The sequence below is a fragment of the Lissotriton helveticus genome, chromosome 4_1 (assembly GCF_964261635.1).
Source record: "Lissotriton helveticus chromosome 4_1, aLisHel1.1, whole genome shotgun sequence".
In the NCBI taxonomy this organism is placed as follows: domain Eukaryota; kingdom Metazoa; phylum Chordata; class Amphibia; order Caudata; family Salamandridae; genus Lissotriton; species Lissotriton helveticus.
Window position 1 is genome coordinate 1,991,710,375 of NC_136063.1, and position 25,709 is coordinate 1,991,736,083.

Consider the following 25,709-nt stretch of genomic DNA (forward strand, 5'->3'; position numbering starts at 1 on the left):
ATATCAAAGTGTCGTTGTCAGGCTTGTGGACATGTACAAACAGTCATGACAATGGTGTGTCTTAGGAGTGCAAGTGATGCAACTGCGCAGCAAACACAAGTAAATAGGCTCGGGGAGTAAGGAGCAGCAGGGAGGCAAATTAACACACATGGATGCCACAAGCAATACATGTCAAACATGAATCCCAAAGTCGCACACATCACACACCACTAAACTAATGTATCATGTGCCTCATATGTGGGTGGTGTTGTTTTGTCTGCATCACTGTGTGGCAGCGACACATCGGGGGCTGGAGGTGGAATGTCTGTGGCACTGTGTGGCACTGACACTTCAGGGGGCAGAGTTGTGGGTGGAGTGGTAGCAGCAGCATTCATCCATGCCAGGCCTTGTGGCAGCAATGCAATGATGAGGGGCTGCACGGCATGGAAGAACCCAGCTACCTCTCACTGGTGTGCAGCCGTGGCAGCTGTTCTTTCCGCCTGCATCCGCTCCATGTTCTCCATGATCCTCCGCATATGTCCCAACTCCTGGTTGACATCGCTGGTGCAACCGACTCACATCTTCTTCTTCTGTTCCTGTTTGAAGTAGGAAGCACAAACAGGCTCCCCTAGACAGTCACAATGCTGTAATGCAGCATTGTGATTGGTCTGAGTGCCGTGGTTCGGCGATCATACAGGCAGTGGTAGCCTGTGCATGTTCCCATTGACATGCGCATGACTGTTTGGCCGGCCAGCCAAACAGTCATGCCCACTTAAATGTCCACCACTCCCCCTTTGTTGACTGTAACAAAGCCAAGCCCCACCCAGCACATAAACTGCAAAAATAAAATGATAATGACATAGTCTCATTATCATTTTATTTTTCCTGTGTCCGCTGTTCAAAATGCAGTGGGGTGATGGTCACGCCGCAGCTGTAATTGCCCTTTTTAGCTTTCGCCAGCACAGAACTTGCACTATGCTTGCGAAATCTATTGTATTTAATATAAATTGTAATAGGGTCTTACCTCCCACCCTTCCTTCTTATTTGTTTGTGTGCTTGCCGCTTACATTTCCTCCATTTCTATTGGTTGTAGCATACTATTTCCTGTTGTTCCTCATGTATTTCTCTTATCAGTGTCCGAGGGTCAAAGTACTCTTGTTCATCCTCTTTGGTGAAACTTCCCTCTTATGAGCAGGCGTGTCACAATAGATGCACCATCTAAGGGCCACCTTGATGAACACGTGTTTCAATTGTGTCATGAAAGGATGCTTCAGATATTCTGCAACATGTTTTTGCGAGAACTGGTGCATCATTGATCCCTGACATTTCGTACGGTCTGGTTTGGATGTATGCAGCCCTTGTTCACTGTTTATGGTGTCGCTTTCAGTGGGCGTTGGCTCTTTGCTTATGTTTATCTACCTCAGTTGCCCAGGACTTGGTGCTGCTGATGAGTGAATTACTGACCTATTATTTAATGTGTCTATCTGGCTTGCAATTGCTCCATCATGCGAGGTTGGAGCCACTGGTGTTACCTGAAGAATGTGCATCGACACACAGCAGCCGGATTGGGTGGTTGAATGACATGGTTGAAGGTCAGTTGTCACCTATCCCTGGATTGAGTGGAGATCAAGATCATGTCTGTAATTTGGAGGTCATACAATGGGCAGTGGAAGTTCTTTTGGCATCAGAATCTGATTCTGGAATGGAGTCTCTAGCACTTTTACTCGCTAATGGATCAATATATTTTTAATGAAATCTGGGATTACGACATATACTTGGCATTGTTTACTTTCAAAGTCAAAATGATTGCAGAGGAATGTTGGAAATCATTTGGCGCAAGCACATTGACTGATATTTTAGCAAACAATTCTGATTCACTAGACAATTTGTTGAAGGGGGAGGTTACTCTGGTTAATCTACGGTTCTTAATCATTGTTCCATTAACTGATTTGTATACTTATCTGTCTGCACTTCTTTGTTGTATTGTGCGCTTTAAGCTACATTATTTAGTGACACTTATTGACTGTCAAGTCACTGGATTTTTTAGTTGTAGAGTTCTTTTGAGATTCACCAGGCAATTGGTGTGCACATTTTATGAGATGTCAGACAAAATTGTTGCATGTTCGACATATTACTGAGGCTCTACCAGCTTTGATTGTGTGTGTGATTCCAGGGCGTTTTGGCCATCCACAGAGATTTGATGTTACAATTGCCAATATTACATCTAGCTGTCATTCCTCGATAAAAAAGAGTAGATGACAGACATTTTGGTATGAGTGTGATGTTTGAGTTGTGTCTATGCATGCAAGGATATGGGGTCTGTTAGTGACTGGATATATATGCCACTCAATTTCCCTGCATGCTTTGCTACTGTAAGGGTGGGTTGGTGATAGGATCATCTGCATGATACACTGACAGACCTGTTTAAAAAAAATCTAATTTGTAGAAATGTAGACATCTTATCATTTATCCTTTTTATGTTTGAATACTACAAACACTGTGTTTGAATGTTATCAATTGGACATTTCCTCAAGCTTCTATTTATTTTTTATAAGGTATTTGGAGTGGTGTGCTGCAAACATTATTCAGTGTGTGTCTTTTTTACTATGTCCCAGCATGTATGGAGGGAGTAGTGTTGTTGGGTGCCAAATAACTGCCTCTTCAGGTGATGTTCAGGGCCATGACAGATAGTATAGCTTTCATAATCATGACCCACACATCTCAAGCAGGATATCTCAGACATGACTAGAACTCTCAGGAGGCCATTTGACTCCCACATTAGATAAGGGCTGTTGCAGGGACACTGTTCAGGAACATACTGATGTTTGGAATCACTGGATGTCCACTTATAGTACTGCTACATGTGTGATTTCTGTGGTTCTTAACATCAATATGTTCATGTGCAGTATCACAGCAACGCCCTTATTTTATGTGAAATTGAAATGCCCTCCTGGAAGTTATGTTAGATTGCATTTTCCATACTGTTACCCTTACTTTATGTACAGTTGAGACCTTGTTTTTTAAATGCATGTGTGATCATTGGTAAGTCTTGAAGTGGCTGGTGCATATCTGGCTGGGCATTACAATCTGTGTATGGTGAGTCATTTGCCATTATTTATACGACTACAAAAGAGACATTTGCATACACTAGTTTCAGTACTGTGTATTGTAAGGGTGAATAGAGGAGTGGATAGGCAGGGACAGTCTTGTTAACAGGCACATTCATGTGTAGCTAGGACATTTGTATTCTGGTCGCTTAGCAGTGTCACTTCTGTCAGGTATTCCACTCATGCCCTCAGTGTGTAAGAGTTCTGAAACCATCTCCTCCCAGGGCTGCAGTTGTAGTGGTGCGCTGGGAGGGCCTCCGCCACGCCTCTGGGCCTCCTTGTGATAGTCGGTATACTTATTCTTGATGCTGGACCTAAGGTCATTCCACCTGTTCCAGATATCTCCCTGTGTGGGGAGGGCGTTTCTGACATTGCCACCTTGTTGACTATCCTGGTACACATCTCCTGTTAATGTGTGTGAGGAGTAGTCAGGACTTGGGTAAAAAACATATGGGGTTCTACTCACTTGATTTCATCCACCTTGATAGTGAGCTCCTGTGTGCTGAATGCAGGTTTTTTGGGAGCCATGGTGGTGATGTGTAATTAACAATTGAAATGTGAACAAAGAAAGGAAGGGGTTATATAATATAGGTGTACACTGCAGGAATGGGAACAAGGAAGTGACACATATGGTTTGTGGTTGTTGCTAAATGTGAGTTCAAGGTAATGGTAATGGTGATGAGGACGATGGAAAATAATGGTGCTTTACTAGTTTTCGAAAGGGATTGTGTTCTGAATCTTAAAGCTATTTTATGGGCTGTTAGGAAAAATGTGTCAATTTGTTACACTAATTCATGTGGATAAGGTGTTTAAACCAGCTAATGGACATTTGTTCTTTAAATTTGAAATCGTGTTATGATTTGTTGCTTATGAAGTAGGCATTGGAAGATGGTGCATTGACCTCTTTTTGATCTCTGCCACTACCGGACCACAATGCGTTTTTGTACAAATATACGCTCATCGGTTGGGCTTGCGGTGCCCAGCAATGAACTGACAAAGTGCTTCCCAACTGCAAGGCTTGCACAAGACAGCTGGCTGAACCGTTGAGCTGGCGGTGTCGATCTGCACGCGCAACTCATAATACGGCGGATGGCCTTGATCCAGCACAGCAGTTGCAGGGCACAGATGATTGACGGAATGCTGCAATAATCAAGCATTCACCCCCAGTCACAGATCTGGATAAAATCCACTGTTTTTTTACATGCCACACCATTCCAATTTCGACCCAACCATATGCAAATGAGTCGTAACCTTGCTCCCCCTGGGAACATTACAGCCCAAACTGCCAGGCCAGGTCCCCCCTGGACCAGAAACATGTATCCTGGGATCAGTTTTGGGGGAACACCCCATATCAGCCAGGCTAGCTTCAAACTGGTGGTGTAGCAAGCACAAGACCCACGTCTGGGCGTACCCTCCCCACTTAGGGTGACAAATGCAAAAAGAAAAGATGATGGATGGCATTGCTGAATTAATCAAACATTCACCCCAGTCACAGACCAGGGTTAAATCCACGGTTTCTTTTGCTTGCCACACCCTTCCAGTTTAGACCCAGCCATGTGCAAGTCTGTCTTGACCTTGCTCCCCCGGTAATAGCCCAGCCTGAACTGCTGGGCCAGGCCTCCCTGGACAAGAAACAAGCATCCTTGTACTGGTTTCAGGGTAACACCCCATGTCAGCCAGGTGAGCTTGAATCTGGTGGCGTAGGGAGAACGGGTCCCACGTCTTGCATACCCTGCCCATTTAGGGCTACAAATACAAAAAGAACAGATGATGGATGGAATGCTGAATTAATCAAATATTCACCCGCACTAACAGATCTGGGTTAAATCCATTGTTTTTGTGCACCCACGCCATTCCAGTTTAGACCCAGCCATTTGCAAATTGGTCTTGGCCTTGCCCCCCCGCCCGGGAACAGTCCAGCCCGAACTGCAACGCCAGGTCCTCCTTGGACCAGAAACAAGCATCCTGGGACCAATTTCGGGGTAACATTCCTCATAAGCAAAGCTAGCTTGAATTTGGTGACATGGGTTGGGGTGGTGCTATTGATGCAGAAGTAATTGTCTCTTATTGCTCCCAGGAGGCCGGTTAAGCAGGCAAAAGTGTGCCTGAAAAGGTTCTTGCCAGCACGCCAGTGGTGGAACGTTTCTTCTTCTCATTGGCCATTTTCTTAGCAGCATCTTTCTTTGGGGCCATTTTCTTAAAGCTCTCAGTTGGCAGTTGCACCAAGCTGCACAAGCGGAAGTGATTGGAGGACTGACATATGACTGCACAGGCCTTTTATTTGGCAGTACTGTGGGTGATGTCTCTTCTTTTGTTCAAAGCAAACAAGCAAGAAAAACATTTTGTGTGAAACATGACATTGTTTGCAGTTTGAATTAGTAGAAAGGAAATATTAGTGTGGTTGTTTTGTTTACTTAGGTGAACACATTAAAGTTAAACCACACCATCATACCAAAATTTCCCACCGGAAGAATATACCACACCATATAAAGAATAAGAGAGCTCTTTCCTTTATGTTCAATATATTCTAAAGGAGACACCTGTGTCACTGACAGAACTAAATGGGTAAATGGAATACTAATCTTTTAAAAAATGAATGCTGCAAGAGTAGAAAGTGCACCTCAGCCAGGGTGTCCAGTAACCGTGGGCAATGAACTCCACTCTGCTAGCGGAGGTTGCAGAGATTTTTTAACTACGCATTACATTGAAAACACGGAATTCATGCAAAAATTCTGACTCCGCCACGTAGTGGAGTTAGCTATTGCGCCCACAACTCTTTGATAAGACAACTTAACGTTTACATGGTAAAAAGGATATAACCAATTCCAAAAGTGAACTTTGAAAAATATTAGCCAATGAGAGAGGTGATGACTTTGGTGTCACCCCTAACCTATGGGGAGGACTAAGCAGATACCTTGAACACAAAGAGCATATCATGCTGAACGATTCGGTGGTGGTCCCATCCTCCAAGGACCACCCCAAGCAAAGTTATGGGCAAAAATACAATGCCAACCAAAGGCCCAGAAAAGCATTATGGGTTGAGGTTCTAGAGTGCCACTGGCCTGGCAGTTTGGGCTGGACTGCTCCCATTAGGCGCAGTGTCAAGACTGATTTGCATATGGCTGGGTCCAAACTGGAATGGCACGGTGAGCAAAAATGGATGGATTTAGGCCCAGATATATGTATAGAGTTAAATGTATGACATTGATCTGCATTCTGTCCATTAATTGTTCTTTTTGCCTATTTAAAGCTGCCACCAGTCACATGGTCAAACAACAACGAGCAGGGGGCTTTGAAAATAATACATACGAGCATACATACAGGCCTATGGACACTGGCCACATAGCATGGGGGAAGAAAGAAAAATGCTGGCATATAGCAAACACACTTGCACATTGGCAAGACAATGGAAGCATGGTTACACAGAAAAAAGAGCATTAATTCAGCAATGCCAAAAATGAAAATTAACTGGGCAATTGCAACAACACACATCCTCCAAAGGCATCAAATATAATTACCCTGCCTATACACTGTTTGCAGAAAAAAACATGAAATGCCCCCCAAACAATAATTGTTGTAAATTGATCCAATGCCATCCATGGCCGAAACAATGTTTTATTCAAAAGCACCTCAGAAACAGTTGTTTCATGCACCCATAACTACTAATGGACCTATTTCCTGGAATGCCCATTGGCAGACTAGGCCACATGGTGAACTAAATGAATATTGAAAATGTATTTAAAAAAATAGAGCAAATATACTGAACTATGCATAATTTTTTATTTACAAAGAAGAAAAATGACATGGTAAAAAATCATAAGGCCCCTACTGAAGCTGCAAGTCACCCATTACAATCATTTTAAACACCAGCTTATCAACTTACTTGTGAAATCTAAAACACAAAGGGACTCATCGTTGATTTATCAGCATTTTAGCACCACAAAAGTGGCAAAAGATGTATCGCCCTATTCCCAAGCTGATGCAAACTGCCAACATTGCTAGTTTTCCAGCGATAGCTGCCGCCAAAAACATTGTCACGGATGAGAGCGATAAATGTAAATGTAAATGTAAATGTAGTATACTTGTAAAGCGCACAGCTGCCCCAGCAACGGGGCGTCCCGGCGCTGTATAACTCTGGGGAACCCGTCCTGGCTTTCCCTGTGGGATAGTCCCTTGCTGGGAGTCCCCAAGGTGGAGCCAGGCATCCCCGGAATTGGTGGGGCCGTTGTGGAGATTAGGCAAGCTAATGCCCAGAGTTGCCGAGTGGAACCCCTGATTAGAGTAAGCACCGAAGCGAGAATTATCGAGTCCGCCGACCAAGGTCCACGACCCTGCCGCGTCGGGAATTGAACCCTGGTCCCGGGCCGACTTCTGCTCTCTGGCCTGCTGCCTCTAACCAGTGAGCCACACTACTCCACGTTATATAATATATAACGTTAATGAAATGCAAAGTAGTTGTTCTCATGCAAAAACACAAGAGACCACCACTTCACAACAATCTCAATGACCAGACAGATCAGCGATGCGATCCAAAAACAGGCATTGAGGCGCGTTAGCAGCAGGGTTTTAACATCTGCCTTCTACTGGTGTAAAGCAGGATGACAACCTGCAGTGTGAAAAAGAGCCCAGCCCAGATCCACATCTGTAGACCAACACATGTCATGGAGCTACTGATGATAATGCAGCTCGTAGACCTCAGAGGGCCACAACACCCACAACCACCACCCCCAGGACCACCCCCACCCCAGACCACCCACCCAGACTACCACAGAGGCAGCGCAGAACAAGACAGCGGACCTTCCGAAATTGCACCAGCCTCACAGATTTAACGCCAGAGGATGTCATTGCCCACTAAAGGCTCAGAAGGACAACCATCCTCCGCATCCTGACCCACATTGCCCACAGGCTGACAGTACCAACACTGCGGAGAACCGACATCCCTCCGTAGACAGAACTGCTGGCTGTGCTGCACCTGTTGGCCTTTGGTATCTTACAACCAACAACTGCCATAGTCAGAGGAGTCTCACAGCCAGCCCCATCAAAATTCCTCACACTTGTCTTGGATGCGATCATCAGCTTGGTACCCCAGCACCTTCACTTCCCCCACACTGCACAGGAACAGCTGGAGACCATAGATGGCTTCCAGCATGTTTGGGGGTAATTGACTGCACACATGTCCCACTTGTGCCCCCTCCTGACACTGCACACAATTACCGTAACAGAGAATACATGCATTCCATCAATGTGCAGGCAATAGTGGACCACTGGGGACTCTTCACCAACGTTGTTGCCAACTACCCAGGCAGTGTGCATGGTTCCTACATCTTCCGACAGTCCATCATCAACCAGCGCTTCCAGGATGCACCTATGGAAATGTACTGCTAGTTGGTAAGTACCAACTGAACACCCCACACACCTCAACTCCACTTCACAATCATGCAACTGTGGGAATGTACACGTTACAGAATCTCATACAACATGCCAAACATCATGCCCACCTACCAGACACAACAACACAAGTAACTGTGGTAACTGCGGGCAGCCATGTAGACAAACCATCTATGTCATGGCACCTCTACCACACAATTGCTGCATGTGGGAAGAGGTGGGAACCAAGAAGGTGCGAAGGCGACAAGTGACCCATGAACAAGAATGCACACAATGATAAGTGTGGCGGTGATGTGCTGGGCAGACTTCAGTCTGCAGAGCACAGACATGTCCATGTGGACATTTACTGCTGGTGTTTGTGGTTTTGTGGACAGTGGACGCAACATTGTGACCTCAGGCAGTGGAGAAGACCTTGGACATGTAGCTATGTCGTTCCCCCCCTGTAAGCATAAGGCGGAGTGGGCTGGGCCTGCGAATGCCAGTCCAGAGTAGGAGTGGGGATACATAGCCCTGGGCTCTGGGCATGGCTCACTTCCAGGATGGCCCAGAAAGTGAATACTGCATGTGACTCAGTGTCTGCCAGATGATGACCATAGGCCTACACACATGTGGCCGACCACCTTCAATGGCCAATATCAAAGTGTCGGTGTCAAGCTTATGGACATGCACAAACAGTCATGACAATGGTGTTTCTTAGGAGTGCAAGTGATGCAACTGCGCAGCAAACACAAGTAAATAGGCTCAGGGAGTGATGAGCAGCACTGAGGCAAATTAACACACATGGATGCCACAAGCAATACATGTCAAACATGAATCCCAAAGTCGCACACATCACACACCACTAAACTAATGTATCATGTGCCTCATATGTGGGTGGTGTTGTTTTGTCTGCATCACTCTGTGGCAGTGACACATCGGGGGCTGGAGGTGGAATGTCTGTGGCACTGTGTGGCACTGACACTTCAGGGGGCAGAGTTGTGGGTGGAGTGGTAGCAGCAGCATTCATCCATGCCAGGCCTTGTGGCAGCAATGCCATGATGAGGGGCAGCAAAGGCATGGAAAAACCCAGCTACCTCTCACTGGTGTGCAGCCGTGGCAGCTGTTCTTTCCGCCTGCATCCGCTCCATGTTCTCCATGATCCTCCACATGTGTCTCAACTCCTGGTTGACATCGCTGGAGCCACTCTGACTAGACAGTTGTTCTTGTCTCAGAGTCAGGACTCCATCGATGTCAGCCATGGTTCGTTGGACAGCATGGAGTGGACTGTGGGTGTCCATTAGGGACTGTGAGTGGTCCCTGATGGGACTTAGACACCCACGTATGGTATCTAGTTTGGATGCCATGAGGTCGAACCCCACCATCACCTGTTCAGCCATCTTCTCCTGGCACACCAACGCACGGCATTGGAAGGCCATGCATTGTTTGTGGAGGTCCTGGGAGACAGCCGTGGTGGTGGATGCTTCCTGCTGTGTGGTCCGTGCAGAGGGTGGGGTCTCCTTGATGAGGCTGGGCTGCCCTGCTCCTGGAGGTGGGGTGCAGGTACTGTCTATGAGCTGTTGGAGGGCATAAGGGTTGATGGTGTGGAGGTCCTCTTCATCATCAGTGAAGAGGTGTTCTGTCTGCTCTGCAGGAGGTGTTGATTTTCCCTCTGCAATGTGAACAGGCGATGCAGTTTAACATTGTGTTCACATATTTGTTGATGCATTGTAAATGTTTACATACAGACTGCATGACAATGTACATTATGACTGTTTGGGAGGAGCTGGCGATGTGGGACCGTGGACATTTTGACATCACAGATGTGTGTTTGTACTTGTACATTATCAACTCACATTTCGCTGCTATGCCAAATGTGATTGGCCAGTTTCTACACACAAGTGGCACCAGTTGTGTCCTCTGTTCTGTTGTGAACGTGTTGCAGTTTGTACCACATTGTTGTCAAGGTTGATGTGCTCTGAATGTTATGTGTGTGTGCTGCATTTTGGGAGTGTCGCCCCTGCAGCTCTGATTTTGCTGCCCCTTATCCCTTTTATGTGGTGTGCCTTTGAATTCTGTGCTTATACAGTGCTGAGATGTTGCATACTTGGACACATTGGGCTCTTGGTGGGAGTTGGGAGTCTGCAGCATGGTTTGTCTGCAGATGTGTTGTTGACGTCAGGGGTTGTTTGTGCACGTGGATGTGTCAGAGTGTGACCTGCTCCATTACGGATGTGGTCCACACTCAGCCAACTCAGGGTTGTGGCGTGCAACATGTCATGATATATTGACTGCAGCAATGCTATTCGTCATGCAGGGTCACTTGCATTGTCAGTGTTGCTCAGAGACACGCCGCTTTGTTGGTTTTAGCACATGTGCATGGGTTGGTTGAGAGATTGGTGGTGTGTGGGATGGACTCCCTCTGGGCATATACTCGACGGGGCCTACTAGCTGTTTCTAGGTGCGCTTCAGTGTGCCAAGGGGATCAGGGACATGATCCAGAGTTATTGTTGGTGTGCACTGTGCTGTACGTAACTGTGCATGTGTGGCATTGTGCCCATCTCCCCCTGTCCCCCCAGTCTCTGGTTGTTACTCACCCTGTTGCTGTTGTGTCAGGTCATGTTGAGCAGTGTCCGGACCCCCAACTCCTGCCACTGTCTCATCCAGATCCTCCTGTGGCACTGGACTCCCACCTCCAGTACACATTGCTGCCTTCTGGTTGTTGCCGAGTTTCTGCTTGGTTTTGTGCTTCACATCCCTCCAGCACCTCCTGACCTCTTCCATTGTCCTCCTCAGCACTCTGAATACATTCACCTCTTCCAAGATGGACTGCCCTATTCCATTTTTCGTTGACAATGACACAGTGGAGGTGACAAACAGAGCGTTCGATCAACCAAAAAAATGAGGGTGGTAAATACATGGTAGGTTTGGAAAATTGTATAATAACCGCAGAAGCACCACCATTTTTATAAGTGACACCCTTCTCGCCACCAGCAGAGCCAGTGTCATCCAGAATATCATCTGCGATGCTTCTGAAGTAATTGCTCTTGTATGATTGCCATCAAGTAATTCTTGTGCTGCACGGTATATCCTGATACCCAAGTATCTAAACATTGATACCTGCCAAACAATCGGTGTTCTGTTAATAGTAAACATTGGATTTGGCAGGGTAGGATCAAATGGAAACAAGCAAGTCTTATTCCAATTAACTTGCAGTCCCAAGAGATGAGTGTATTAGATATAATATCTGGCACCGCTCCTACATTCCTAATATACAGTAGTAAATCATCAGTGTACAGGGAGATTGCATACATTTCATTTCCCAGAGTGATCCTGCAAGGAGCTGCTGATGTTAGCATTGCCAGCGCCAGGGGCTCTATGGCCAGAAGAAAGAGGAGAAGGGAGAAGAAGCAGCCTTGTCTAGTGCCTCTTTTCAATGATATGGTTTGGGACACCATGCGTCCTGTCCTCACCCTCATGACTGGATTCTTGGATAGTAGTTGCACCAGCGTAATGAAATATGTGCCCAGTCCATATATGGTCAGGACATTGAAGATAAAGGGCCATTCCACAGTATTGAATGCCTTCTCTAGCTCAAGCATCATACAGCCAAAACTGGGCCAATTCTGATGGGCATAGTGCATGACTCGAAACAGTTGGCGCAAATTAAGTGTTGTGGACCGGTCAGGGACAAATCCATTTTGGTCTTCATGTATTAAATAGGGCATTAATGGCACCAGTCATCCTGCCAGTAAACTAGCCAGACCTTCATAGTCCACGTTCAGTAGTGCCAGTGGGTGGTAGGAGCCAAGTTGCGTGGGGTCTCTGTCTTGCTTCAGAAGTGTGACCAGTGTGGCTTCACACATGAAGACTGGTAAATGCTGCAGACACATTGCCTCCTCATATATATTTTCTGCAGTCTTGGTGCTAAAAGATCAAAGTATGTCTACTAGGTCCCCGTCGGGAACCCATCTGGACCCGGCACCTTGCCCGAGGCTAGGGAAAAAATCGCTCCCTGTATTTCAGTCAGTGGTATTGGCTCTTTAGCTCTGTGCGCTGATCAGGCATTTGCTCAGGGAAGGCCATCCAGATACTCATGTATCCGGTGTCACCAGTGATGATGGATATAAAGAGGAGAAGTATAGAACCATTTCCCTGTGTATTTTGTGCTGAGTGTATTTTGTTGACCCATCTGGGGAGTGCAATGCTGCAATGGGATTGCGTAGTTGTTCCTGTCAGATCAACCATGCAAGTAAGGTAACAGAGCGATTCGCCATCACACGTGTCTTGACAGAGTGCGCCTCATTATTGAGGCACCTCAACCTTTCTATTGCTGTTGCATGTGTGGTCTTTGCGATCGTGTGATGTATAGAGCAAGTAAAGTCAGAAAACATGTGCCTCTCCAGCGACAATAAATTACGCTCCACTTCCTGGAGCTCTCTTTCTACCTGACTCTGCATTCCACAACCCCTTCCCAAGAAGTCAACCCTGAGCATCACTTTAAATGCGTCCCGGTTTTGCAAACCGAACGATGGAGTGTCTGTGTTATGAATGAGGTATGTTATAGTTTTTCAAAGGGATCCCCGGAAGGGTGGATCTTCCAGTAGGGTGGGTTGCAGTCGCCATGTTGGGACCGTATTGGGCTGAGTGTCTCACTCTATTGACACACAATGTGGGTTACATATGGTAGCATGTTGTGTGTACTTAAAAATCTGTCAAGATGAACATGTAAAGCATGTGGTGTGAAATAGAAGGAATATTCATATGTATTTGGATTTTGGCGTCTCCAATATCTTCCAGCCCCCACCCACCATCCCAGCTCCAAAGCGATGAGGCCCTTGAGCATGTTGTTGTGACCCTGCGTGTCCAGTTCATTATTGAAGTCACTCCTTATTATCCATGGTAGATCACACCATTTCTAGAGTATTGTTGATAACCTTTCCAGAATGGCCCCTGGTCTGTGTTGGGTGCATAAATGTTGCCCAATAGAGAGTATCTTCCATTCAATCTGCCTTTCAGGAAAATGTATTTCCCTTCAGCTTCCACTACCGTCTCCTCAACTAGAAGGGGGGTACTCAGGCAGACCCACATCCGCACTCCTTGGGCAAATGCAGAGTATATTGTGGTGTAGATAAGGCCCCTCCACCTGCGTTGTAGCTTAGTAGCCTCTATATGTGTTAGATGAGACTCCTGTAGGAGGGACAATCGCAACATTATGTCATTTAAGATACCACATATCTTCAGGAGGGAGTGCACAGTCATCGCACATTCCATGTTATAATGCATTGCGTTGTCCTGTTTTAAGCATAATCAAGTGCATAAATGGTATGGAATGAATGTCTTGTAGTTGGTAGTGGTGTAAGGTGTCATTCGGAAACAGCAGCAGCCAAGCACCACCCCACCAAATTGATCTTCTCTTAACTAAAAGCAGCAACCTTTCTATTATGGAATACCAGCAGAGCGGTCCTGTCAACCGTGAGGGACTGCCTAAACCTAGTGCCATAGCACCCAAAAACTAAAATAATCCCCTTGAGTGTAAGGGAGTGAGGGAACGTGACCTACAGTGGTTTACCAATGCAACACAGCTATCCAATACTAAGTATAAGTCCTATTCCCCTATGATCTCTCAGCTGTGCAGCTAGTAGGCAGCCCCCAAATCCAGCGAGCACCTCTAAGTTAACAAGCACACCGCCCTCCCCCATATACCCCTCTGGACCCCGGCCCCACACCAACACCCATCCACACCCAGAGAAACACAGTGCAGCCCAACAGATATATTACATTCTTAAATAAGTCCATCTGCCGTCTGTGGGGTGACCTCCGGCAGAGGCAAGGAGACAGCCTCGCCACACAAGATCCAGGTGATACCTCGTCATCCAAAGATCTTATAGGCAGCCTCTCTTTATCTGACTCTTTAGCAAAGTCCGACATCTTCTCTGCCTCTCTGACTGCCTGCTGTCCCTCCCTAATTATTTGATTCAGATTCAATATCACTAATAGTTTATGGGTGTGATTACTTTTCTGTTGTCTGCATCCCTCTGCTGTGCGTGCTGTGTTCCTTCGTGTTTCACCTCAGCCAGTTGGTCTCTAGTCAGAGAACTTACCAGTTGACTCCAGCCACTCCCAGGTGTCCTGCCGCATTTCAAAAAAGCAAGTTTTACCATTGGCTATTATGCATAGTTTCACGGGGAAGAGCAGAGAGTACTGAATAGTCAGTTGTTGGAGCTGTCTTTTCACTGCCAGGAAGCAGCTCCTATGAAGCTGCACCCCAATGCTGTAATCCAGAAACAACATCACCTTTGTATTTTCAATTTGGACCTCTTTTAGTATCCACTTTTCCTTAGGATAGAGTCTCTGTACCAATAATGTAGCAACTTAAAGAGGAACGGGCGAGGACCTGCGCTCGGTGCAGGCCTCCAGAAGGGAACACGATCTGCTTCCGCTCTCTCAACTGAAAAGTGAGGGGAGAGGGACGCCACTGGCATCAATCCATTCAGCCATGTCTCGATGAATATCACAATGTCTTAGCCCTCTGCACCCTCCAGAAGGCCTGTCAGACTGACATTATTGCGGCAGGAGAGGTCCTCTGCATTCTCCATCCTGCTTTCCAGGTGACAGAGTCTTTATTCGTAGTCCTTCAACTGTTGGATCATAGTGTTTGTGAACGTTTGAGCATCAGCCAAAGTTTGTTCAACAGTGGTGACACATTCAGACAGTTTTTGATGATCTGCATGGAGGAGCATCAGCTTGAAGAATAACCTCAGACCTATCGTTCGGTGTTGTGTTTTGTGGGCTTAGGGACTCCCGTCCATCTGTCTCTGATGATGCACATAAGGATGCCCCGGGTCCTGTCACCCTCATGCGTCCCATACTCACCTCCTCCAGCAGGAAGTATCTACCCCACTGCAGAGTGTCTATCTCTCCCGTTCCTCTGCTCCTTTCTCAGCTGCGGCAGGGGCGACAAGCAGGGAAGTGGCTCCCACCTCCATCTTGATATGCGGGTCCCTTGGCTACCCCACATCTGTTTCCACCTGTGAATATGCGCCTCTGAAAGCACCACACGCATGCAAGGGCAGGAGTGGGAAAGAGATGAAGAAGCGCCGAAGGAAGGGGATAGGGGGCCCATGATCCAGCCCCACAGCCCAGCTCCGTAAGTAATATATTGGGTACACCTGCACATCACCATTTGGATACATCTGTCCCTGTCTCCTCCAGTAAGCATATCTGTAGCCAGCCTCGGCTATTCCCACTGCTTCAGAGAACTGCCCAGCAGTATTGCATCTGATCAACTGCCTCGGGCGAGAGGGTTGGCCAGTACAGTAAATTCAGTGACTCAGTGTTCTTTCAGGGCCCACTCAGCCCCTCAACATGCACCCAGTACCTATCAGCATAAGTCAGCAGGGCCCCCGCCATGAGCGTGCCATCCTGATTGTCCTCCTCACAGGGCTGGTCCTTGTCCTGCAACCTCCTACTGCATGGATCCCCAGTAACCCGCAAGTCACGTGTGCTCTCTCCCCCGGGCAGTGACTACAGCCAGAAAGGATTCAGCGTCAGCGCCCAAGTTGCACAGGTGAGGAATATCAGGCCTGAGCGGGCATCTCATCTCCACTACAGTGCCCCCGCTGACCAACTCTTCAACTCTCTTGCGCTTACCACCATCGGTTCCACAGCTGAGTCCGGTACTCCTGCCTCTCCTCTCTGCATCAGGTGCCACCATAAATCCTGGGTGCCCGGGCGCCTCACACGGCCAATCCTCACAGACTTCAGATTGTCACAGTCTAGCCAACCTTCCTGCTTGCCCACCTTCAGACGACACCCCTGTGCGGCCCGTTCCGAGGCACCGGTCTAGCCTCTCGCAGCAGCCCCTCCTCCGCGGATCATCAATGACGAGAGGCACCATCCTCCTGTTCAAGCCTCCGCAGCCCCTGTCATGTATTAGTGGGCACTGTCCAATCAGCAGTTTGCGTTTCTGCTCACCGACTCCTCAGCTAGGCCAGGCCCACAATCCATGGAGCTCTATCTTCATGACTCAACCACTCTCCATAGGCCACCTATACCACCCAGGGGGCCTGGGCAGTCAGCATTTGCACCCCCATGTGTAAATATTAGATCACGGGTGGTATGTGTCAGATTAATTGGGTGTTCTGCGGAGTGGCGTTAAAGCACAACCGTCATCTTGCTCTTGGTAGCCACATCCCCAGAACATGTACACATTGATAACCCTAAGTGAAAGGAAAGTTAAAGAATTGATTGAAAAATCAAGTAAAGGGGGAATGTTAAAATAAACGTAGAAAATAAAGAAGGCCCACACATGTTAATGCAAGCATTGGTAGAATGTTGTGTGCAAATGTAAGTATTAAAGGAGAAATACAAGTCTAGGCTATTTGCCATAGTGCAATAGAAGAGCAACACAATGGAGTCAGGTCCTTGGGGAGGGGAGTAGACTTGAGCTTCAGTAGAATAAGAAAATATAATTAGACATGGCAGAGATAGAAAGTTACAAGCCCGCTATGTGAGAGCACACCTTTGAGAAAATATGTAAATAAGGTAGTGCAGAGCCATAGAATAGGTGGGAGATTAGGCCTTATAGAATGATGACCATGTAGGGAGTAGAGCATTGCTGAACAACCGGTAGTACAAGAGGTAGTGTAGATGTACAGTTATCTAAAATGTGCACATTGATCACATTCCTTAGACACGTGATTTGCTGTTTTTGTAGAAAGTAAAGCTTTTAATATATTGTTGTGCTTGAGCAGAAATATTATCAGCTATGTAAAATGTGAGACGGATTTACTATTTGAACAAAGTGTATAAATGAAACTGACGTTCCGCAGAGCTGACTGTCCTTATGTATCTGCGTATATATTAACATTATACCATATTGCTAGGAGAAGTTATGTCCTCTTTTCTTCCATCTGGCAACATTTTCACTGGTGCTGTTACATGCTGTGCGTGCATTAGCTGTACCTCTGCCCTTGAGTTTAGTCCTGCAGAATGAAATCAACCAATTGCAGAAGCTGGCATTTTAACCCTGTTTTTGTAGGTTTAGTAGCTGGTGTTAAGGATGTTAGTTGCTGCTGCAGAATTTACAAGCCAACAGCCCTGCACTCTCCGGAAGTTGACAACTTCACTACAGACCTTCTACAGTGGAATCGAATTTGCAGTAATTCTTCTTCTTGATCACTTGCTTTACTGATGATCCAAGTCTTGTAACTATGACCCCATATCTGTAAAAGGAATAAAGGGGCTAGGCATTTTTGTAGTGTGCATATAGTATTGCGGCATAGATGTGCTCTTTGTAGGACACAATCTTTTTTTGTAGCATTTAATTCGTGTTCATGGGAAGGATTAAGTGTTCTGCCATTGAAGCAGCTTCTTCATTAGCAATGGTGAACATTTGTTCCACCTTTTTTAAATGATCCTGCAGCTGATGCTCATGGTACTACCCTCCTGGCTGACATCCTATGCCATAATCTTGAACGGAAGCAGCATTTGTCTCAAACACTCCAATATACCCCATTTGTCAACCTCCATTGTCATGGCTTTGGTAGGTGCAACTCCTCTCTTTTGAATTACATTATTGTTGATAGACTTGTACTGCTCAAACAGGTGTTGCAGCATGCAGTAGCTTGAGTTCCAGCATGTTGGCACCCCATGGGCTTTTTCACCCCTAGCTTATTAATACACTGAATGATCCTCAACTGCTTCTGGGCTTTGAATGAGAACTGAAATGTTCTATGGTAGGTAACACGTATGTTTCTGGCTATGTCTTATTTCTTGTGAAAGTCCTGCACAGTGAGGTTGATTTAATATTCTAAGCATAGGACTATGAAATATTCACCGCCTGCCATGGTTTCCACTATATTACCACTATTGTCAGTAGCAACAAATCCAATTGTGAGACCTCTGGCGTGAGACACCATTCACAGATCTTGGTATTAAACTTGTCCAATATGTTAATAGCTGTATGCGATTTCTCCATCGTGAACATCACATGTGTTTCATGCTGCTGAAAGTACTGAAAAGCTCACTGGAAAGTGATCTAGGGCCAGTTTTAGCAACATTTGGCGCAATGCAATGCAACACAAAAAGGCAACTTGCTGTGCTGTGTGACATGGAAAGTTCAGGAATGCACCATCATGTGTAACTTATGGCACATTACTGCCATCTCGCTGTTCTGGTGTACTTGTTGCTGCCATGCGCCAACGCAGCCACCCTTGCGCCATGGTTCAAGTGTGCCTGCATCACAGACCGGATTGTTTTTGTGCAGGAAGGGAGACCTTCCTGCACAAACACAATACTCAGAGGCATTTTCCTCTTTCAACGTGTGCTGCTGAATGCAGCATATCTGGAAAGTAGACATAATAATACGGAGAAATAACCAAATTTATCCTTCTTATGCCTCACATGGGAAGGCTTAGCATTTTGACGCATGATCAGGTTTACTAGTCCTAGTCAATCTTGGGAATGTACCAAAAAACATGGTTGCATGCGTGGGAACACTCACGCCCCACTCACGGAATACCTTCCCCTGAAGAGTAATGCAAGGTAGGGACTTGTGCTGCTGTGTGTTACTCTATGTTTGCTAATCCACAAAGAACTATGGAAGGTGGCGCTGCATTGCATAGTAAATTTGACTTAAGGCTTACCTGTCTTCTATCGGTATTTCAAGCCCTTTATGAATCTGGCTCCCAGTGTGCAGTGATGCACATGTAATCTGCTGCTTGACAACTAGTCCACATGTCTGTCATATGGTCGATGGAGTGAATATCTCTAGGCTTTATAGCGTTGCCAATCAATTACAGCACTTTACTATGCATCACTTGCACAGAAACCATAGCAAAATAGATCTGGCTGGGAACCTTCCATTTAGTGTACAGGGCCTCCAAAAAGTCCAAAAAGCCCAATCCTTCCACAAAACAAGCACAATGAGGTCACGCACTAACAATTTAGCCAGCTTCCTCTTTTTCATGATTTTGGTGCTACAGTGAAAAGCACATAGCCTTATTTTGGGGACTAATGACACAAGTGACCCACAGGTACCATGGTCAGGTTGGCAGCTTTGGCACTTTGGGGTAGAAGTCCCTGTATTCAACTGTGTTGTGTGCAATGTGGAGGTTACTTCAGGTGAGTATTGCACGCTAGGTGTAGACTTACAAGGTTTCTTTGCATAATACTGATGCTGGCATCCTATTTTTGCTCATCACTTCCTTCTGCTATCACTTACCCTGCTTCCTCTCTCTCCCCACCAGCAGATATGTTTTTTAAAATCTTCTTTCCACTTGATTGTGTGTTGTTTTTTTCAAATGGTACAGTTGGCCTCCGGTACTGTAGTGCCCACCAGGCTCACTACCTCAACATTTGTTGGGCAAATGGAACACATTGTGATGTTATCCTCATATTGGCTGGGCATATACAAAACTGGGTAGGAGTGGTACAGGAACAAAACTGAATTAATTAATGACTTATTTGTTGGTGTCTATTCAGGGACCTTCAGCCCCTTTGGGAGGAAGAGAACCAGGGAACAAATAAATATATGAATACATTATTTGCTGGTGCCCCCCAGGAAATATTGGTACTAAATTTGAGGTTGGGAGGCAGGCAAAATTTGAATAAATGAATTCAGTTATTGCTGATGCCCTGTCCAGGCCCATTGGAAGTCTGTGGGAGGCAGGGCGAGGTAGGAAAAAAAGGAATAGACATATTAAATAATTGCTAATGTGTTATGTCCTCTTTTCTTCCATCTGGCAACATTTTCACTGGTGCTGTTACATGCTGTGCGTGCATTAGCTGTACCTCTGCCCTTGAGTTTAGTCCTGCAGAATGAAATCATCAATTGCAGAAGCTGGCATTAACCCTGTTTTTGTAGGTTTAGTAGCTGGTGTTGAGGATGTTAGTTGCTGCTGCAGAATTTACAAGTCAACAGCCCTGCACTCTCCGGAAGTTGACAACTTCACTACAGACCTTCTACAGTGGAATCGAATTTGCAGTAATTCTTCTTGATCACTTGCTTTACTGATGATCCAAGTCTTGTAACTATGACCCCATATCTGTAAAAGGAATAAAGGGGCTAGGCATTTTTGTAGTGTGGATATAGTATTGCGGCATAGATGTGCTCTTTGTAGGACACAATCTTTTTTTGTAGCATTTAATTCGTGTTCATGGGAAGGATTAAGTGTTCTGCCATTGAAGCAGCTTCTTCATTAGCAATGGTGAACATTTGTTCCACCTTTTTTAAATTATCCTGCAGCTGATGCTCATGGTACTGCCCTCCTGGCTGACATCCTATGCCTTAATCTTGAACGGAAGCAGCATTTGTCTCAAACACTCCAATATACCCCATTTGTCCACCTCCATTGTCATGGCTTCGGTAGGTGCAACTCCTCTCTTTTGGATTACATTATTGTTGATAGAATTGTACTGCTCAAACAGGTGTTGCAGCATGCAGTAGCTTGAGTTCCAGCATGTTGGCACCCCATGGGCTTTTTCACCCCTAGCTTATTAATACACTGAATGATCCTCAACTGCTTCTGGGCTTTGAATGAGAACTGAAATATTCTATGGTAGGTAACACGTATGTTGCTGGCTATGTCTTATTTCTTGTGAAAGTCCTACACAGTGAGGTTGATTTAATATGCTAAGCATAGGACTATGAAATATTCACCGCCTGCCATGGTTTCCACTATATTACCACTATTGTCAGTAGCAACAAATCCAATGGTGAGACCTCTGGCGTGAGACACCATTCACAGATCTTGGTATTAAACTTGTCCAATATGTTAATAGCTGTATGCGATTTCTCCATCGTGAACATCACATGTGTTTCATGCTGCTGAAAGTACTGAAAAGCTCACTGGAAAGTGATCTAGGGCCAGTTTTAGCAACATTTGGCGCAATGCAATGCAACACAAAAAGGCAACTTGCTGTGCTGTGTGACATGGAAAGTTCAGGAATGCACCATCATGTGTAACTTATGGCACATTACTGCCATCTCGCTGTTCTGGTGTACTTGTTGCTGCCAAGCGCCAACGCAGCCACCCTTGCGCCATGGTTCAAGTGTGCCTGCATCACAGACCGGATTGTTTTTGTGCAGGAAGGGAGACCTTCCTGCACAAACACAATACTCAGAGGCATTTTCCTCTTTCAATGTGTGCTGCTGAATGCAGCATATCTGGAAAGTAGACATAATAATAAGGAGAAATAACCAAATTTATCCTTGTTATGCCTCACATGGGAAGGCTTAGCATTTTGACGCATGATCATGTTTACTAGTCCTAGTCAATCTTGGGAATGTACCAAAAAACATGGTTGAATGCGTGGGAACACTCACGCCCCACTCACGGAATACCTTCCCCTGAAGAGTAATGCAAGGTAGGGACTTGTGCTGTTGTGTGTTACTCTATATATATGAATAAATTATTTGCTGGTGCCCCCCAGGAAATATTGGTACTAAATTTGAGGTTGGGAGGCAGGCAAAATTTGAATACATGAATTCAGTTATTGCTGATGCCCTGTCCAGGCCCATGGGAAGTCTATGGGAGGCAGGGCGAGGTAGGAAAAAAAAGGAATAGACATATTAAATAATTGCTAATGTGGTGGGTGCTCCTCCAGGGACCATAGGGGCTCCATTGGAGGTCAGAGGAAGCACAGAAACATCCAATAAATACATTAGTAGCTATTAGTGGTCACCAGGGCCCATTGAAACTCCATGAGAGGCAGGCAAAAGTTGAATAAATTAATGAAAACAACAACACTGTCCTGCAATCACCAACAAGCACAGATAAATATATCAGAAAAAAAGAATACAAATGTCATACCCCCTCCTATCAATGACCCTAGAAAATGGCTTTTAAGAGTGAAGAAAAGGATTGAAATACACAATTTCTGCACAGAATGGTGGTAGGTAGCTGCTTCACCACATGGGCACTGAAGAAGGAGATATAGAGACAAAATGATAGCCTATGACTAACATAGTACACACTGACTTCTCAAAATGGCCACGCCTGCATGGCCAGGACAGAAAGAGGTACAGATCACAAAGACAAAATGACAGACTATGGCATACACACACACTGACTACACAAAATAGCTACCGCCACATGGCAAGCAAAGAAAGAGGCTTGGAGAACAAAGAACACATGGAAGACTGGGACAAACACACACACTGGCTACACAAAATAGCCACCGCCACATGGCAAGCAAAGAAGGAGGCTTGGAGAACAATGAACACATGGCGGCCTATGGCAAGCACGCACACTGGTTATGCAAAATGACACCCAAAGCCTGGCCACCAAAAGGGATAGAATGCAGCACATAGAACACATGTCAGACTTTGCCAAACACACAGGCTGGCTTCACAAAATGAACACTGATGCATGGTCAGCAAAGCAGGAAGCATAGTGAACAAAGACCACCGTTGCTCTGTCATGCCTGGAACACCTCCCCCAAAAGATAGCTTGTAGCATTGCAGGGAAAGGATAGCATTGCAGGGGAAGGATTTATTTACCCAATGTGATTGCACCCACACATTGGCAGTTGCCCTTTACACGCCACCATTAAATCAGAAGTGCACAAAACAAAAATAAAATAAAATGTATCCATTTTCCAAGCACAATGTCAACTATGTCACACATACACAACCTCAAAAAATGGTGCACAAGCACATGGGGAAGAAGAAGGTTGCTGAGAACAAAGGATGATGTCTAGCTAAATAGGCTTTTTCTCCAGGAGCAACCCCAATTCTAGACACCAACAGGTACATGAAGAGAAAAAATGACATATTTTGGATTTAAACCATGGCCATCCACAACCCCAATAATGTTTTTTTCTAAACATATGGCACAGCAGCAATGACAATGTGAAAGATATATCCAAAGCCTAGTGCAGGGCAGACTGGGCCCCAAACAGCAAAACAAGGTCACAGTAAAATAATAAGCAAATCTGTACAACATACATAATAAACACACAAAAAAATAGTGAAAACGAATATTTAACCCGAGGCCTCTGTCATAATAATAGTGCAAAATTGTTCCCTTGAAAAAGTTGAAACCCTATGACTCCTATTCCAGTCCAAACTGCACCCCACCCACAAATAAAGACACACAATGGAAAAAGCTCTAAGAGGGGCAAAAATACTGGTTCATGCCCTCCTTAAAACACAAACTAGATCCAAAGCGCTGCATCAAATATACTAGGCCTGGGTGGCAAATTCTGTTCCGCTCGCGGAATTTGGGGAATTTGGGTAATTTGGGTAATTTCGTGTTCCGCGGAGAGCGCGAAATTGCCCAAATTTCTGTGCTCCGCGACTTTGCAAACTTTTTTGCTTGTTCGCGTTCTCAGGATGCGTGTTCGCGAGATATTTCCCCCCGAGCACGCAAACAGCGATTGCGAACAGTAAAAAAAGCATCGCGAACAAGCAATTCCGCGTGTTTGTGGAATTTCTGTGTGTTCGCGTAGATTTTTTACCATTTTGCGGAGATTTGCGTGACGCGATTACTCAAATTCCGCCCACCACTAAAATATACTTGATTTTCTCTAAACAATTTAAGATTCTAAGGGTATGGATGCAGCATAGATTGCAGACAAAGAGAATGAGGCTTTCCTCCCAAAATGCACATTCAAAGTAACCAAGGGATGAACAAAGTAGATGAAGAAGTTTACAGGACAGAAGAGAAAGTTGCCACTGTATGTACAGTAGACTCCTAGTTTCTATGACACTTTCTCCCTGTTTAATTTTTTTATTTTTATTAATTGATTGTCAAATGCATCTCACGCTCAGCAAAATAGCTAAATGGTCCATTTTGGTAAAATATCTACATGAAAATGTAAACAAGTGTGATTTTCTGGCTACTTGGGTAAAAAATCTACCAGAAATGATAACCAGCAACTGCCAGCATTAAAGAGCTCCTGCTCAAGTTCCAAAACCCTGCTTAATGTTGTGATCATATTTGTCGAGATCGCAATTTTACTTGCCAAAACAAGATGAAGGTTTGTTCTCATGCTAGTGCATTGTTTTGGCACTTTTTGCTGTATGACTTTTCCCAAAGGGGAGAATTGTTACATGACATATCATCATGGCATTACTATATGGATTACGTGGAATTTAGGTAATGTAAAATGACCAAATACTCAATTTTCTCCAACAAAACTAAAATTATATCTCGATATGATGTAAACTAGGCACAATACAATAAACATTTCTGCAACTGGCAGTGTGGGCTAAGAACAAGGGTGCACTGGTGTAATATCAGGACAATTCCATTAGCATACTCTCATGCTCAGCTTTAATTGGTCACCTGCCCCAGGGCCACTATCATGCAAAATCCAATTTTACAAGAAAAGGAGCATGTAAAAGTCCATCCAATACAATGGATATACATTAAATTCACTTCGGGACACATTTACTGGCACATGCGTGCATATAAGCAGGGAGGCACCTGTTATTGTGCGTGACAGAAAAATAGCATTACACCACCATGGATTTGCCGCATTACAATGCGTGCTACGCAAACAAATGATGGACGGAATGCTGAATAAATCATACATTCACCCCCAGTCAAGAGATCTGGGTTAAATCCATCGTTCTTTTGCTCACCATGCCACCTCAGTTCAGACCCAGCCATATGCAAATCAGTCTTGACCCTGTGCCTCATGGGAACAGTCCAGACCGAACTGCCAAGCCAGGTCCTCCCTGGACCAGAAACAAGAATCCTGGGACAGGTTTCTGGGTATTACCCTTCATCAGCCATGCTAGCTTGAATCCAGTGGCACAGTAAGCAAGGGACTCACGTCTCAGCATTCCCATCCCACTTAGGGTGAAAAGTGCTACGCAAATAAATGATGGACGGAATCCTGAATAAATCATACATTCCCCCCAAGTCAAGCGATCTGGGTTAAATCCAATGTTCTTTTGCTCACCATACCACCCCTAAAGCTTCCCTATTTAACCCCTTCGCTGCGGGGCTGTTTCCCCCTGCTGTGCTGGGGGCGGGGGGAGCGCACAGCGCCCCCATGCTCATGACGAGGTCAGCTCGTCATGAGCTTCGGCGCTCCGGTGCTCATGACGAGCTGAGCTCGTCATGGCCACACCCGTTCCAATGGAACGCTCAGCACTGCAGGGGAATCAGCCCAGCATGCGAGCGTTCCAAGTAACAGGCACGGTCATGACGAGCTCAGCTCATCATGAGCACCGGAGCGCCGTAGCTCATGGCGAGCTGAGCTCGTCATGAGCATAGAAGAGGTTAATGCAAGCCACTTGGG